Source organism: Ammospiza caudacuta, chromosome 4 (genome assembly GCF_027887145.1).
Source record: "Ammospiza caudacuta isolate bAmmCau1 chromosome 4, bAmmCau1.pri, whole genome shotgun sequence".
NCBI classification, from domain to species: domain Eukaryota; kingdom Metazoa; phylum Chordata; class Aves; order Passeriformes; family Passerellidae; genus Ammospiza; species Ammospiza caudacuta.
This window is the reverse complement of record NC_080596.1, coordinates 2,684,874-2,700,935: the sequence shown is the minus strand read 5'-3', so window position 1 is coordinate 2,700,935 and position 16,062 is coordinate 2,684,874.

Here is a 16,062-nt window from a genome sequence, read left to right as displayed (position 1 = left end):
AACTTTCTTTTAAATTCTTTGTCACTGAGTGTCCAGGGATCACAGGACCTAGTCACACCTAGAGGTGCACATCAGCCTATGAAAACTGTCCATGACTGATCATCTGCAACAAAACATGCTGCTTGTGTTGGCTCCAAACAGATAATAATCAGATATCCTGAGTAGATCTCTCTGCTAACCTGTTCTGTACTACTATATATATGCAAGTGTTGTCTTATTATTGAAGGGAAATGCAGTTGCACTTTTGGACTAAGGACCTGATTGTATCTGACCTGTCTGGTCATTCACTTTTGAGGACTGGCTGTTAAACACGGATGCAATGGTCAGATTGCAATTTTTCTTTCTAGTTTTGAGATGCTAGCTTTTAGTTCTCCGATAATCTGAATGTATTGAAGACTGAAAAGTCCAGCCTGTTATTTCACTGGAAATAAGTAATTACTGTCAAAAGCTGTTTGATAAAAACCCACACTAAGATAACATAGGAGTAGTTTCCTACTCTAATGTTAAAGTATATTGTATTATAAGCTCAATTGTACCTTCTCCTTAAAACTCTCTTTGAAAAGGTTATTTCTACTTCAGATACTGCCTCCTTGAACTGTGACAGTAAAACTCATTTTGCCAGCATTTAAGGTTATTTGGAAAAGCTATTTTTGATACAGAGAGCTCAAGAAAAGGTGCTGCTCATCTTGTTCAAAATTTCCTCCAAAATTCCTTTAGCCTGGTCTATCTCAAAAGCAGTTTTTCCAGCAGTAACTGGAAAAGAAGGTTATTTGAAATATGTGTTGACATTTAGCATATAGGGGCATTCTTCAGAGGAATGAAAGTTTGTATAAGTTACTTAGTAGTAAAGCAGAAATGTCAGTTATCAGACACCAATATAGCATATCAGTATTTGAACATCCAAGCTCAAGCAAACAGGCAACATGTCAGAGCAATGCCTCATCTCTCACTCTGAGCTATGTGTAATCCCTCTAGCTGACCAGTGCGGCTGCTTGTCTCTGCCCCGTCACGCGTAGGATGGCCTTGGGACACCCACGCTCCAAAGGACGAGTCTGGACTCTTCAGATTTTCAGTCTTCGATATTGTTTATTATTGCTTATCGACAAAATTTTCTTCCAGCCTGACAGAGGTCTGACCAGCAAGGCAGCCAAGTGTTGCCGGGCTTGCAACACTTCCTCAGGAGTGAAGAGATAGACAAGAATTTTGACTTCATGATCAGAAGGCTGGATTTATTATTTTGTGATATAAGTTACATTATGACTATGCTAATAGGAATAGAGATAGAAGTTCAGAAGCTTGCTAGCTAAGAATAGAATAGGAATGAATCAACAAAGGAGCTCTCTCTGATTCTGTCCCAGAGAGAGCTTGGTCTCTGATTGGCCCTTAATTGTAAACATGCAACATGGGCCAATCACAGGTGCACCTGTTGCATTTCACAGCAGCAGATAACCGTTGTTTACATTCTTTCTCTGGGGCCTCATCTTCCCAGAAGAGGGAAAAATCCTAAATATAGCATTTTTCACAAAGGATGTCTGTGACAGCCAAGGGCACTCTGACCTCCCACTGGGCAGTCGTCTATTTTTATACTAAAAGCTACGTATATCATATTTACCTTTATTTCCCAATACCTTTAACCCATATTAGCAAGTGCACTTTCACCAAGAACCAATCCCAAAGTGCCAGTATCACCACAGAAAGTGGATGACAAGAAGAAGAAAGAAGAAGGACAAAGCATGCCCTGATTCCTCCATCTTGTCTCCATAACCCCCCTGTACCAAAACCCTAAAACCTGTATTTTCACCCTGTGAATACCTAATTCTTACACCATTTATCCCCAAGTGATTCTCTTGTCCTCAAACAGGTGGCACATCCTGTGCAGGGTCAAAATCCAACCACCAAGCACTCCTGACAACATTCCAGGATTTCCAAGCCCCCACCAAGGGTTGTCTCGGTAACTCGGGACATCCGGAGTGATGTGCTGAGTTCCCACATCTAGCCTTTTAAAAACCTGATTTATTTGATTATCTATATTACATACATGTTTTGTACCAGGGAATGTTAGTTCATTTAAGTACCATTAAGAAAGGCACTCAGACCCTGCAGGAAAGCATCCCTTAAAATGTCATTTACTGGAGCTAAAGCTATAAAGGAAGAGAGGATAGTGTAGAGAATCCTAAGTGCATTCACACACTGGAAACCCTGAGGTGCAGCACTGAACAGATGTCCAGCAAGGGCATGGCATGCTGTGCAGACCAATCTCATTTCTGTCTTCTGTGTCCTTATAGCATTTTCTTTAGAGAAAAAAATCTAGTTGTCATTTCTACTACCACACAAAAAGCATTTCACTTGATAACTTGCTGCTGCATAACAACCAGCCTACAGACCACATTCATCCTGTGGCCGGGGGACATGCAAAGTCCAACACTTGCTTGGTGTCCACGTGGTACATTTGGCAGAGCACAGCACAGGGCTGCCCCTACACAGACTCACTGCTACAGGGATCATCAACTCCTCCATGAACAAAGGCCTCCAGCCAGGATCACAGCAACATGAATTTTTCATTTTGAATGAAAACAGAAAGGAGAAATAACCTTTTTTGGACATCTGGTCTTCACTGACTTGACCAAAGCTAGACAACTAGTCTTTGAAAAGTCCAAGTCTAGAAAATCAGTTCCTTGATTTGCATTTTACAAGAATATAGCAGAAATAAAATTTCTGCACTTATTTGAACAAGAGTTTTGACATCTAATTTGAGTAAAATGATATGCTTACAGGTGTGTAAAAAAACCCCAAACCACAATCAAACAAACAAACTAACCTAAGATAAACCAACAAAAATACCCCAAAATACCAAACAAAAAAAAACTTTTTAAAACCCAAACAAAAACAAAGCAGGTACTATTTATCTTTCATTTATTCAACTATGATCTACTAATTTAACAAAAAAAAAAAATCTCATTGTAGCAGTTTGACTCCAACTTTATAGTTGATAGGTCACATGAAAACTTAAATTGAGGCTTTTTTTGTGATACATTATCTGCCTGGGAGGGTGAGAATTTTATGGTTCTGATCTCATTTTCTCAATCCCTAAAGCCAGAAAATGTGGAATAATTTTATATACTGTGGAATGGCACAAATAATTGACTTAAGAGGGCCTCTTTAGCTGTGCAACACTGACATAAAAAGTATCCTCTTGATTTTCTTGCTGAAACATGTTTGTGGTAGAGAGACTTTATACAGCTATACAGTTTATGAATTACTGCACTGTTTCCATGGATACTTCTCAACACAGGCACAAGTAGTATCATTAAAGTGGAACTTGAAATTCTCCAACAACATCATAACTAGACGTTTTCATACTCTGACACCCCCATATTAAATTTGAATAAACTACTTGAAATGGAAAGGAAGTTTCCAGAATGTTAAATTAAAGCAGATAAAAAAAAAAGCTATCTCTCTCCCCATCTTCAAGCAACTAATTTGCTTTAACTTGTGGTCTCTACAATCTTTAAATAATGGTTCTACCTAGGAAAGATTATTCACTAAGGTAGAACTGTGTTATTGTATCTCTGTGGGTTTTTTTCTTATACACCTGGTAAATGTACTTTGTCTTATGTGGCATTAGCTGTGTAACTGCATACACACTGAGCAGCTGAGCTGAATATCTCCCTGGTTCAGAATCACTCTTTGCTGCTATAAAATTTTCCTCATCACTTCTCTCTAAAGCTGTCAGTGCCACGAAGGAGCGCAGCCAGCAGAGCTTTTAAGAGCATGATGCAATGTGCTGGTCTCTGACATGGGAGAACAGTTCTGACTGGTGCCATCCAGGGTGGCTCTTCCAGCTGTTGAGACTATAAATATCAGTCTCTCCTTGTCTTGCTGCTTGCTAACAGAAGCTATTCACAAATGAGAAGGATGTTCCATGTGTGTGGGAAGGGAGACGCTCTCATCTTCCACCTTCCAGTGCTGAACACACACCCCACACTCTAAGAGTCAGCTTGTTCTTACCTCTTCCAGTGCCCCCACCTCACAATCCATGTTGGGCCCCTAGACACATGTACACAAACTCTGTATTGTCATAGTATCTAAATACTTGCTGTCAGAAGTGAGCTCACACAGAGGAAAAAGACAGGAGAACAAAAAGGAATTGTGACTGCACGTTAAGGCAACAGTGAGCTGACCTGAAAAATATAAAGCATTGCAAATGAAGGGATGGGTGCTTAAGATGATGATTGATAAACTGCTAGATAATAGACTAATGAGCAACATGTGTATTATCTGGCAGTGAATTACCATGGGTCCACATAAAGACACCAGTCATATTGCATAATGAGGATGTGTATGATAGAAAACATTATTTATATAGCATTTGAAGATGTCTCATGAGAACTGAATGCCAAAGTGCTGCTCTAACACCTACAGCAGCATCCTCTAGGCTGCTTTCTGCCTCTTGGCTAAATCAGTTAATAAGTCAATAAAAGTATGAATGTTTTATAGTAGGCAACAACCTTCAGGAAATAAATGGCCCAAGATACAAAAACCTGTCAAAATAAACTGATGAAAGATGCTAAGGCACAAGGAACCCTTGGGTTCATTTCTTGGAACTTGGTCTGCTGGAGAGCTGGGCTTTACCAAATGTTTTTTCGACATTGGTATGTAGCGGTTTCTTTTTATTTGCCATTATTACTGAATAAAGATGCTTACATATAAAATTCAGCCTTCAGCGGTAGTTCCTACAATACCCAGCTATCACTATGAATCTAGGGAGAGACAAGATCTGTTTAGAGCAATGCACCACATTCAAGAGGAAAATATAGAATACTTTTCAAAGGAAAGCTTGTACAAGACAAAAAATTTTGGTTTTTAATCAGGAATTCATCTTTGGTTTTCTCTCCTTTTGGTTTTTCTTTTTTTTTTCCTCTTCCTTATCAAACAAACTTGATAATGACTCCAAAGCTCTAGTTGGACTGTCAATAATACAAATATTTCTCCTCACTGCTGACTTGATACATCAGCCTGCATTCTCTTTTTTCAAGTCTCTTTAAACTGGCAGTAGACTGGCTGCCTTTTCCCTGAGCATGAGGTAATAATGTGTTAGGAGCAGTCTTGGGGCACTTAGCCCTGCATATGCTGGGTCAGGCATTCATCAATCTGCCCGGCTATATTGACTGCCACAGCACCACAGCGACCTCCCTTAACTACTTACACGTTCTCACAGCATCACTGAAGATAAGTGTATAAAATTCATGCTCCAACAGGTCAGCTGAAGGTGTGATTTTTTTTTTTTTTTATTTCTGCTCCTTCAGCAAGCACACGACTGATGCTCTGCCTGACTCTGAGGTGACCATATCCTTAATCTCCAGTGCTACATTCCCACCCCAAAACTAACAGAAGTTGCTAGCTTGGATAATATCAATGGCAAGACACAATAAAAACATGTCTGCAGCACTCTGGAATAAATAAGATCTACATGAATCATGCTCAGTATTTGACAAGTGGGTGTCTTTCCTTGAGAAAGAAATCAGTATAAAAACATCTAAGGGGGAGAAAAACAACAAACAATACCATGCTGTCTAATGCTACTCTTTCCTTTCTCAATAACAAATTAAACCTAACTTATTGCTTTAAAAGTACTCCCAGTTCATCATCTGCAGTATTTCCTGTAACTTGTAGCACAATTTTGAATGTTTCTTTCTCTTTTATGCTTTTTTCTGCTTTTAGTGACTACTTTGTCACTTTCTGAGATCCTCAGTATTCTGTCCAAAAGTTTGATCAAGCATCTGTTGAACATCTATTCCCTTCCACAAACCAGAGATGAAGCATTTTACACTGTTCTCAAGTGTTTTCAATAGCCCACAATTTATCAGCTTTAAATTCAAAGAAAAGCTATTCAATGAGTTAGTGCAAAAAACACACAGCCAGAAGCTCTGTCATCTTTTTCTCTCTTTCATACTTCTGCTGTTTTCTGAGAGAAAACTAAAGCTTTGAGGAAACAAATTTGAAACTAAATAATAGAAAAATAGCTACAGATTAATTTAATATAAAACACCATTGTCATTTATGGCTTTCTTACCTTTTTCATATATTACTTATGTCACCAATATCATGATTTAGAATCTTGAGATGTCACCTGAGGATCCTGATTGATCTATTGTTTTTCACTCAAAGATGTCACATTCCTAGACAGAGTATCTTTTTGTGTGCAACTGTACACAAGGGCCGTTAAAGGTTTCATTTGTTAAGATTTACAAACATAGAAAACTGGATCTTCTCCTGCACCACTGGTTGTTGTGGTACTGGCTTTAACAGACTCCGTGACAAGGCACCAGCATTTACAGTCAGATGACTGTGAAAAGGTAAGTTTATGTATTATCTCTTTTAGGAACTATAAACAGTATGTGATGTAACATAAAATCAAATCTTTCAGTAAATGAAACTGACAAATAGAGATTTCATTATCTCCTGGAGGTAAATAAATCAACAACACTCGACAACCTCACTGGTGGTAGAATTTTTCTGCTTTTCACAAAGCATCTTCCTGCCAGTGCTAGGACAGCAATGGACCATGCAACCTTGCCTTTAGGCCAGTCCAATCTGACGAATCTCCCTTTCGACAGAAACAACCCATACATAGCATAGATTTCAAAGTTCCAAAATGTTGAATGAGGACTATCCTTTTCAGGGGATCTGTGTAGGTTTGTATCTTGAGTAGAAATGAAGTACAATTAGATTCAAGTGCCCTTTGAGAGCTTAAGAAAATTCCATCCTGCAGGCTCTAGAAAGCCTTTCAAAAGCTGCACTTGATCATGATAACACTCCCCACCTCAAAATTCATGCAAAATAAGGCAAGTGCCAATAACGCCTCTCAGAAATTTAAAGGAACAATAGTTAATAGCAATAATACTTCCATTATTTTAATAATGTCAAAAGGCTGGATTTGCAGTATTTACTCCAGTTTTGCTGTAATCATGACATCTGTAATTAATAATTAGGAACTGAGCTTAGACCTGAATATTACATCATCTTTCTTTACAACATAACTTTGCAATTATATTCTAATATATATTATATTCAAGCTGTGCTCTGCTTTGGATAATACACTGGATAAAGCCAAGACCATAAATACAATTCTCTCCTCTAAGCCACCAGTTGGTCTTAAAAAAACAGGTTGGAAAGCATCAAGTATTTTCAACTTCAGACATCCCAAACCAAGATTTCACTCTCTTTTTCCAAACTTTATCTTAGAGGTCAGGCTCCTGGTTCAGCTAAACTGAATGCTTTTCTACTACTATCAGCAGCACTACTATCAGCAGCATCATTTTTCCTGACATTATGAATGGGTGCAAAAAAATGTTCCATATATTCTTATTCTTTTAGAATATGATGTTTCTAAGGTAACTGTACCCAGGAGATCTGCTAATAGCAAAAAGTGGAAAATAATGTAACTTCTACTTTAAAATCACTTTTCTAAAGGGAAGAGAAATTGTATTCCCACAAACTTTTTCCTTTGTAACTCTGTCACTCCCTTTAACAAAATCAAAGAATTCAAAATGTAATGCTGAGGCTCTATATATAATCATGCTGGCAACAGAGATTTGGGGATGTACTGTGTTATAGTGTTAAGAGTTAGCTCAGAAGAAAAAATTGGGTAAAACTTAGTTACATTTTATGGATGGTCAAAATGCTTCAGATAAAATGAGATCCAGCACTAACTTCTGTCCAGATGCCAAATCAAACTGGCACACAGCATTTTTTTTAATAAAGTTTAGTTTTTAATATTTGTTAGGAATGGCTTTAAAAGTGATAGAGAATATTTTGATAAAACATTGCAAACAAAGATAAAAAATAGAGTATGTTTAGAAGTCCATCACTCAACCTTATGAAGTTCACATTAGAGTGTCTCATGAGAGCTCAAGACCATCACATCATGCAAGATTTCCAGCAGGGTTAACTCTCCTATGATACCCAAAGGCACATACAAAGTAAACAAATTGCAAATCCAATTGCTTACACAAACATTTACTCAATTGCTTTAGAGAAACGTGACTTTTTATGAATACACAGTGTTCATCTTATACTACAAGTCTTTAAACACAGCCTAATACAAATATCTAGGTTTTGTTAAAATGGCAGAGGTCCTTAGACCTGAGGTTTTTGGGGAACCCATGCTAGTAAGCAACTTAACTTATTGGTAGAAAAAATAATCACATTTTTAGTGAAATGTTAACAGAGGATTGAAAGGAAGTATGCACTACAAAGTACCTTTTTAGTAACCTCTATGACAATAGCTGACCATAATAAAAAAAAAAAAAAAGAGAGAAAAAATAATTACTACTATTTGCAAAAGTAAAGCCGAAGAAATCCAAAAGCAGAATTCTTAGAAGTGCACTGGACTACATTTTCTTTTGCATATAAGGGCTGTAGGGACTAAATTAATTTTAGCAGAAAGTAGAAAAATGTCTACTGCTTTTACAAATTATTGATTAATTTGAATCCCTGATACACAAATATTTACATATAGTTAAGTGGGATATTTTAGTTGCTAGGTATTCCCACAAGTGTTGTCTAAAATATTCAATCTAAAGCTGATAATAAAATAAGTTGGAAACAGATTTTTATTTTAGCCAGAGACTTGAAAACATAGCCCAAGGTCTATAGGAGTTCTATGTATCTGTTGCATAACAAGAAGAAGCATTAAGTTGTTAAAGGCAATACTTAACAGCTAAAACAACATTATACTTTAATTTCACCCATTCCCTCTTCACCTTGCTCAGCTGATACTTACTGTTTGCCTAATGTGAAGCTTTCCAACAGAAATCTCCATGGCAGGCAAACAGGAGCCAAGGACCAGCCAGTGCCAGGCAATTAAAGCTACCTTAACAATGGCAAACTGCAGCCCAGAGTTCTTTGTAACACAGAGGGGGAAAACAAGCCCCATTTTGATGCCAGCCCTTGCCATGTTTCTGCACCATGCCATAACACTGTGCCCACTCACTCAGCACTGCTGTATTAAGTGCAGAGCAGTAGGCTTGGCATTTAAACACATGAACAACCTGCCAAGTCTAAGCCACTGTGCAACAAGAATTCCTTTTTCAGCCAAGGCATTACACTGAACATGTTGCAGTTGAGACAGCCATGACACATAGCACAGCATACAATTTCAGAGGGCTTCAACACATACCAAGTAACACCACACCCATTCAGAAAGCTCCAAATGTCTGCTCTTCTTGTTCTTCAGCCCAGCCTTTTATACCCTCTCATTGATGCATTGCACCTGTGTGTCCCTTTGGAGGCTGGTCAGTGCCCTGGGCCCTGCAGGGCTCATTGCTGTCAGTGCTGCTCACCTGCTGCTCACAGCTGCAGCCCATTATTACTCCAAATTACCACAAACTGTGTGCCTACATGAACAGCCTAAACAGAAACTACCACAAAACTAGACAGAAAATGAGGCATTTCATACAAAAGGAGTTGAAAGGCACACTGCATTTGACTCATAAAGATCCTTCTTGACACACTAAATTTTACTACTTTTACCCTGATTCCCTGGAGTCTGACTATGGATAATTCAGGGCTTTCCAAGAGTAGGGAATAAAAGTAGTGCAGCAAAAGTAAAAGAAAATGATGTACTATTACACTTTTGAACTATAGAGGATTCCAGTGTAAAAACCCTAAGAAAATAATAAATTCAGTCAGACATGATGCACAGATGAGAAAAACTTATTTGTGCATAAGCTAGAGAGCTAAATGTTCACATCCCAGATTCTTATGAAAATAATGGTGTGGCAAAAGCAATATGCAAGGGCACATACTCTCAGAGCAGTAGTGAGAAGGAGGATTAGCATGCTAGCTGCTCTTTGTTGTGATCCAAAGGGACAATAATATGATTTATATTAATATCACAGGCTAGCAGGACTATCAAACCAATTTTTAAATAACCAAAGGGCACAAATAAATTAATTAATTAAAAAGGAAGTTTAAAAAAATCATATATTAATTGGTAGCCTGTGATTTTAAGCATAAGTAAAAAATGAGTTAAAAGACAGAGGGCAAAAGAGTAAAAGTAAGTGGGAGAGAAGGAATGCAGGAAGACCTAACTTCTACATATTTATCCAGAGAACTGAGATGTTCATACATATCCCACGAGGTGACGTGTGCCAAAGAAAGACCACAAGCTAAGGCACAGAAATTCCTCAGGGCATGTCTCATCAGGGATGCTGAGTCTCTGTGATCAGCATGCCCCATGATCAGGATGTGACCACTGTAGTTGGCAATCAACTCCACAGGTAACTGACACATCATAAAAGCTCCTTTGCTACTTTCAAGTCTGCAGTCATTCTTGCTCTCAGAGTAGGGGAAAATGGAGCTCTTGCTACACAGCTATAAGCCATACATGGTTTCACTCATTCTATGGGGTTCCCTCTTTTCTCTCTCCTCCCTTCAAAGCCTGGCTCCAAAACAGAACAGCATCTCAACAAGTCCTCTCAGGTTTTCTCTGCCAAACCATGATGCCCTTGTGCATGTTCATAATTTCACTGGAAGGATAAGAACAGTTGGAGATGAATGTACCAGCAATTCACATGTAAATATTACATTATTTAAACATCATTACATTTAGTTTTCCTTCTCATTGTAACTCAAAGGAATAAAACTCATAGTCCTTGACCTGTACAGATTCTTACATTTTTTTCCTGAGTTTCTACATTTAATCTTGAGCCTAGGAGAGTTCCTAATTCCTACCACTTTTCCAAAATCTACCTTAAAATTCTCCACCACTGGTTCATTTTACTGCCTCAATCCCCCCTGAAATTCTTCTTGGTCTTCTCTAATCCAAACAATTAGCAGCTATCCATTACCAACTCTCTCATCAGAGACAATGCATTTCCAGATAATTAATACCAACCTTAACCCCTTAAAATCCATCAAGCTCTAAAAAGGTTGTACGCAAATAGCTTAAATTACTGCAGCCATCAAACTGCCTCAACATAAGCTAGAAAAAGGATCACTTGGAAATTCCATTATTTCTTTTAATAGCAGTATTTTGCAAACTGGATCTCAATCCAAGAATTAAAATCCAAATCTTTGAAGAGTAACCCCAAAAGCATACAGGTGAGCATAAGCATACACTATTAAAATCAAACCCATGCAATTCTATTTGTAGAAAAAACTGCAAAGAACAAAGATCTCCTGCAGAAGTTTTGTCCAGAATTATCATAAATAGAGCAAACAGGGCCCCCAAGAAGCCATCTAGATCATTCTGTTGCTTCTTGTGTTTTGCAACTCTTTTGCAAGCTCAAAACTCTACTCTTGTTTCCTCATTTTCTCTTTTTTCCCCCTTGGTTAAATCACTCCAGACAATCTGCCCACTGTTTATTCTCTCTGCTCTTCCCCACACACTCTGTGGTGTCTTGCCTCAAACTGGCTCCACTCTTAATAATATCTCTATCTCCCACAGCTGGATAGAAAAAACCCAATTTTTTGTCACAGACATTCCTTTAAGTGTGTCCATTGCTTATCACAGTAGAATGATGCTGTTGACTTAGTCAGACTAGCTAGAAACTTTATGTCCTTTCTCACAAAACTTGCCACTTGTTCTCCAAAAAGAACTTCTGTGGTTGATTTCCACTGCTTAAATGGGAGATTGCACTTATCCATATTACATTAATCCAGTGGCATCAACTTTTTTTCTTATGATTTTCCCAGAATATTTCAAATTCAAGCTCTGTCCTCTAATGCGTCTACACCTTTAGCAAGCTTAATCTTTATTCTATTATTTATGTCTTTCTTATGAGCCTAAAAATGCACTGGAAACACCAATTCTTTTGAGTACAGTCAAGCAATGAGTTTTACATTTACTTTATAATAGTTTAACCTAGAATAGGTTTCCCTATCTTATTTATGAAGATGTCAAAAGAGACAGACATCTTTTACTACACTGAAAATGAACGACTTCTTTGGCTTTGTAACTCACAACAAGGCCTGTTAATCTGTCAAAAAGGAAATCAGCTTGTTTATGACAAATCTGTGTTGCCTGGTACTGGTTTCTTTGCAACTATCCAGATGCTTGTAAATACTCTGATTATTTTTAAATATTGAATATGAGTGGTTTGAGCTAGAATTTCTGACCTTGGGTGTCCCTTCCATTCACGTGTTTCCCTCCTCAAATACTGGAATACTTCCACCTTCCATCTTTGGAAGATAAAATCCTCAAAGACAACAGCTAAGAATTTTGAAAAGGCATCAGTCATTCCTTTCAGCTGATCATGCTCAATGTATGACATGTCATCAGCATTCCCACTGTGTGTTGCCATGTCTGACACTTTGCTAATTGTCACTGCCATAAAAATTAAAGGTATTTTCTAGATTATGCACATTTTGAACTCTGAACATACCAATATCTGTTCTTAATGGATTTTTGATTTTGAGAAATAAAACTAAATAATGGACTTTGAGATTAATTCTGCTCTTTCCATTTAACATTTATTAATTCCCCTACTGTCTTCCTGCATATGCAATAAAATAGGTACTCAGAGACACTGAGAATAAGACAAAAGAGGCTGAATTTTCTAATGTTTAGAACAATTTAGGGCCATGAAAAATATTTGAGAGTTTTTGGTTGATTTTTTTCTGAAAAGAGTTACTGCGGCAGTTTCTCCCTTTGTTAGGGTAGAAGGTTCGAGTAAAAAGGTCGGTAGCATCCCAGGGGTGAAGCACAGACAGTCAGAAGAACTATCCAAACAGAGCCATTATGCCCAATATGCTAAGACATAATTTGGGGCTGACAGGGACCTTATGGTTCTTCTCACTTTCCTGATTTCCTGAGCAAGAGAAGAGCAGCCCCTGTGCCTTTCCTGACAATCACCACTACAACCTCACATTCTTTGTTATTCCCCAGTAATGATTCCTATAGACACTGAAAGGAAGCAACTGCCAGCGTGATTGGATACTTTTAGTAAAGCAGAACTGTGGGAAGACGTACCATGGAGACTCTTGCACTGGAACCTAAACCTACACTCTTGGCCCCTAAATGTATGTGGCCTGTGACACACCAGTGCCATTTAGATTTACTTAGAGAAAAATATCAAGTACAGAAAACTCATGAACAGAGACAAGGGTGATACTGCACTGCAATATCAGAAAATTCTTTTAGAAGCATTTGGTATCCATGCAAAATTCAAAGGGCAAACTTATAATTTAGGGCTTGTTTTCAGTGAATATAGAATTTGTAATGGCTGAGTCCTTGGAAATTATCATGCAAAAACTTCAACAGCCATTTTTTTCTTTGGTATTTATGCTCATAAAATCATAGACTTGTAGAATGGGTTGGGCTGGAAGAGACCACAACGATCAACCCTTCTGCCATGGGCAGGGACATCTTCCACTAGACCAGGCTGCTGGTGTTGAGCATTCCCAGGGATGGGACACCCACAGCTTCACTGGGCAACCTCACACCCTCACTTTCCCATATCTACTCTTGAACCCACTCTTGTCCATTTACAGCCATTCCACCTTGTCCTACCACTACACACCTGTTGGAGAGTTTTTGTGCAGACATGGCTTGAAGGAAAAAGGGCCATGATCATATACAGCTGGTTAAGCAGTAAAAAGCAGCTGTAAGCAGTAAGTTCTCAGCCTTCTGATTACAAGAAAAACAAAGACACTGTGTCCTTGATCAAATAATGAGAAAAACACGATGAAAAACATGGAGTCCTTGAATGTAGTCAGCAACAGTCAACAGCAGGATGTAAAAACAAGTATTAGCCTCAACAAGAAAGCCACAGGTATTAGCAACAAAGGAGGGGTTGGCATGTAATCTGTAACCAGTGATGAGCTCGGTTTTTGCAATATGTATGAGCTTAATTAACACTACTATAAAAGTACGTAAGCTGGATCAATAAAGCTGAGACCGATGATCATTAATAGGATGTGCAAGTCTCCCTTCACCTTTCCTCACAGAACCATGTTAAAAGGCCTTCACCAGCTTTCTTGTGGGCACTCCCTAAGTGTTGGAAATCTGCTATGATAACTCTGAATGCATTCATTATATGCAAATAAGCACTTTCTAGTTTACTTCAAGAGTTAGTTATGCTCTCTGCATTTACTTCTCACTTTAGATACTTAATGCTTTTTGATTATGGCGTGGAACTAGTCCTTTAAGTCATATTGATTTTCCTCACTGACTGGATGACTGAAACATGTAAATTGAATCTTCTAACTTTTAAACAAAATAGAAGCTTTTAAAATTAAAAAAAAAGGACAAAAATCCCCTAGACAAGTGACAAAAACATAGATTATTCGGAGATTTTTTGCCATTGCTGTGATACTAAAACAAAACACAGCTTATCTGCATTAACATGAATAACTAAAAGCCAGAGTAAACCTCATCTTCTGGAATCCTTATTAGTTTTAATAAAACCGCACCCTATGTCTCATAAAGAGTTACCTGTCTAGTAATAAGCACTCTTACATTCCTGAGACACCCAAGAGATGTGTATTTTGGTATACCATGTATGTAGAATTTATTAACATTATTTGGGATTCCAGAAAGCTAATTTCAAAAGCAGCAGGATGAATATTCAAGATTTTAAAAGTACAATCCATGCTCCTTGCACTTTGGATTGCATCCCAATTCCTGTTAAGACTGAGCATTTAAATGACAGGAAAACTTCACCCTGCCAGAGGACCTCAAATATTTCACTATTCTTTAGAATTCTACAGAAGTGTGGATGATACCTTCTAACTTTCTCATGTTTAAAATGGTATACAAAATACACTTTCAAAGGAGTATTTTTAATAAAACCAGAGGAGAAAAACCTATCAAGTCTTCTACACTACACTTACATCTACCTGCCCTATATAACTTCTTTTGATACCATATAAACTAGTAGTCCTGTAATTTCAACATTTATTTCTGTAGATAGAAAGTAATTTCAACTTTCATATATATTTTTGTTTGGATAGTCAACCCCAGTGAATTTAGAATGATTAATTCCTACCAAGATTCTTTTTACAGGCATCATTAAATCCATAATGTAAAATCAAACCCACAATATATAATTGTTGGAGGGACTGGATTGAAGGCAGCATCCTGTCAGAAGTTATAAAAAATGGTTGAGTGTGAGAGTAAAATAGGAAAGCAATAGAGAAAAAAAAGACTGAAAAGGGAAAATGAACATTATTATTACTGCAAGATCTGAAGAGTATTGTGAGGTTTAGAAGGTTTCTATGACCTGTTAAATATTTTCAATAAAAAGAAAGTGAGCAGGGTATACTTGTTAACCTGTTAGCTACGCATATTATTGTGGTGCAGAAGTGTGAAACAACAAGATATGAAATTTGTCTGTATTATTCTTTCAGGTTCCACTGAGGAACAAAGAGCCCCAGAGGGAATACAGAGCATGGTAAAGATGGTTTACAGCAGTATATTACAGTTACAGATCAAGCCACTGTCATTTAAAATGAAAGTATTAAAAGTCTACACTTTAAAATGCTACATTGCCTGTAAAATACACAAGTTGCCTTTTCTGCAGACAGCAGAGATACTTTTCACTTTTTCGTAATACATAGCTCTGTCCTCACACAGGTTAATTACTACTTCTGAGGCCAGATAGCAAACACTTCTTTTAAAATATTACTGTAATCTTTTCTGCTTGCCATAGAGCTTATCCATCAGCTGAAAAGCTTATTTATTTTTTAAGAAACTCTTTCAGCCCATGTTGATGTCAAAAGTCAGACTGACAATGGGCACTAGCTTAGGATCTTAATAACATTTTAACCCTTGGCATCATCATAGCTGATGATGTGCTTCAAGGGTCTAGACTTAACACTGATTTCATTTTCCTCTCCTTTGAAAAAAGTGAGCAGATAAAAGGTATCTTCTGACATGTTTGCCTACAGTGTTAGGACCATTGCTGACAGCTTCATTCTTGAAGCACAATAGAATGTCTTGACTGCAGGAATAAAGCCTACCTGTGCATGACTTATTCAGAGCGAGCCTGAGGCTAAGGAGCAAACTTCTACAAGCACCAAGAAATGGCTCTAATCCTTCTAACATCCATCTTCCAA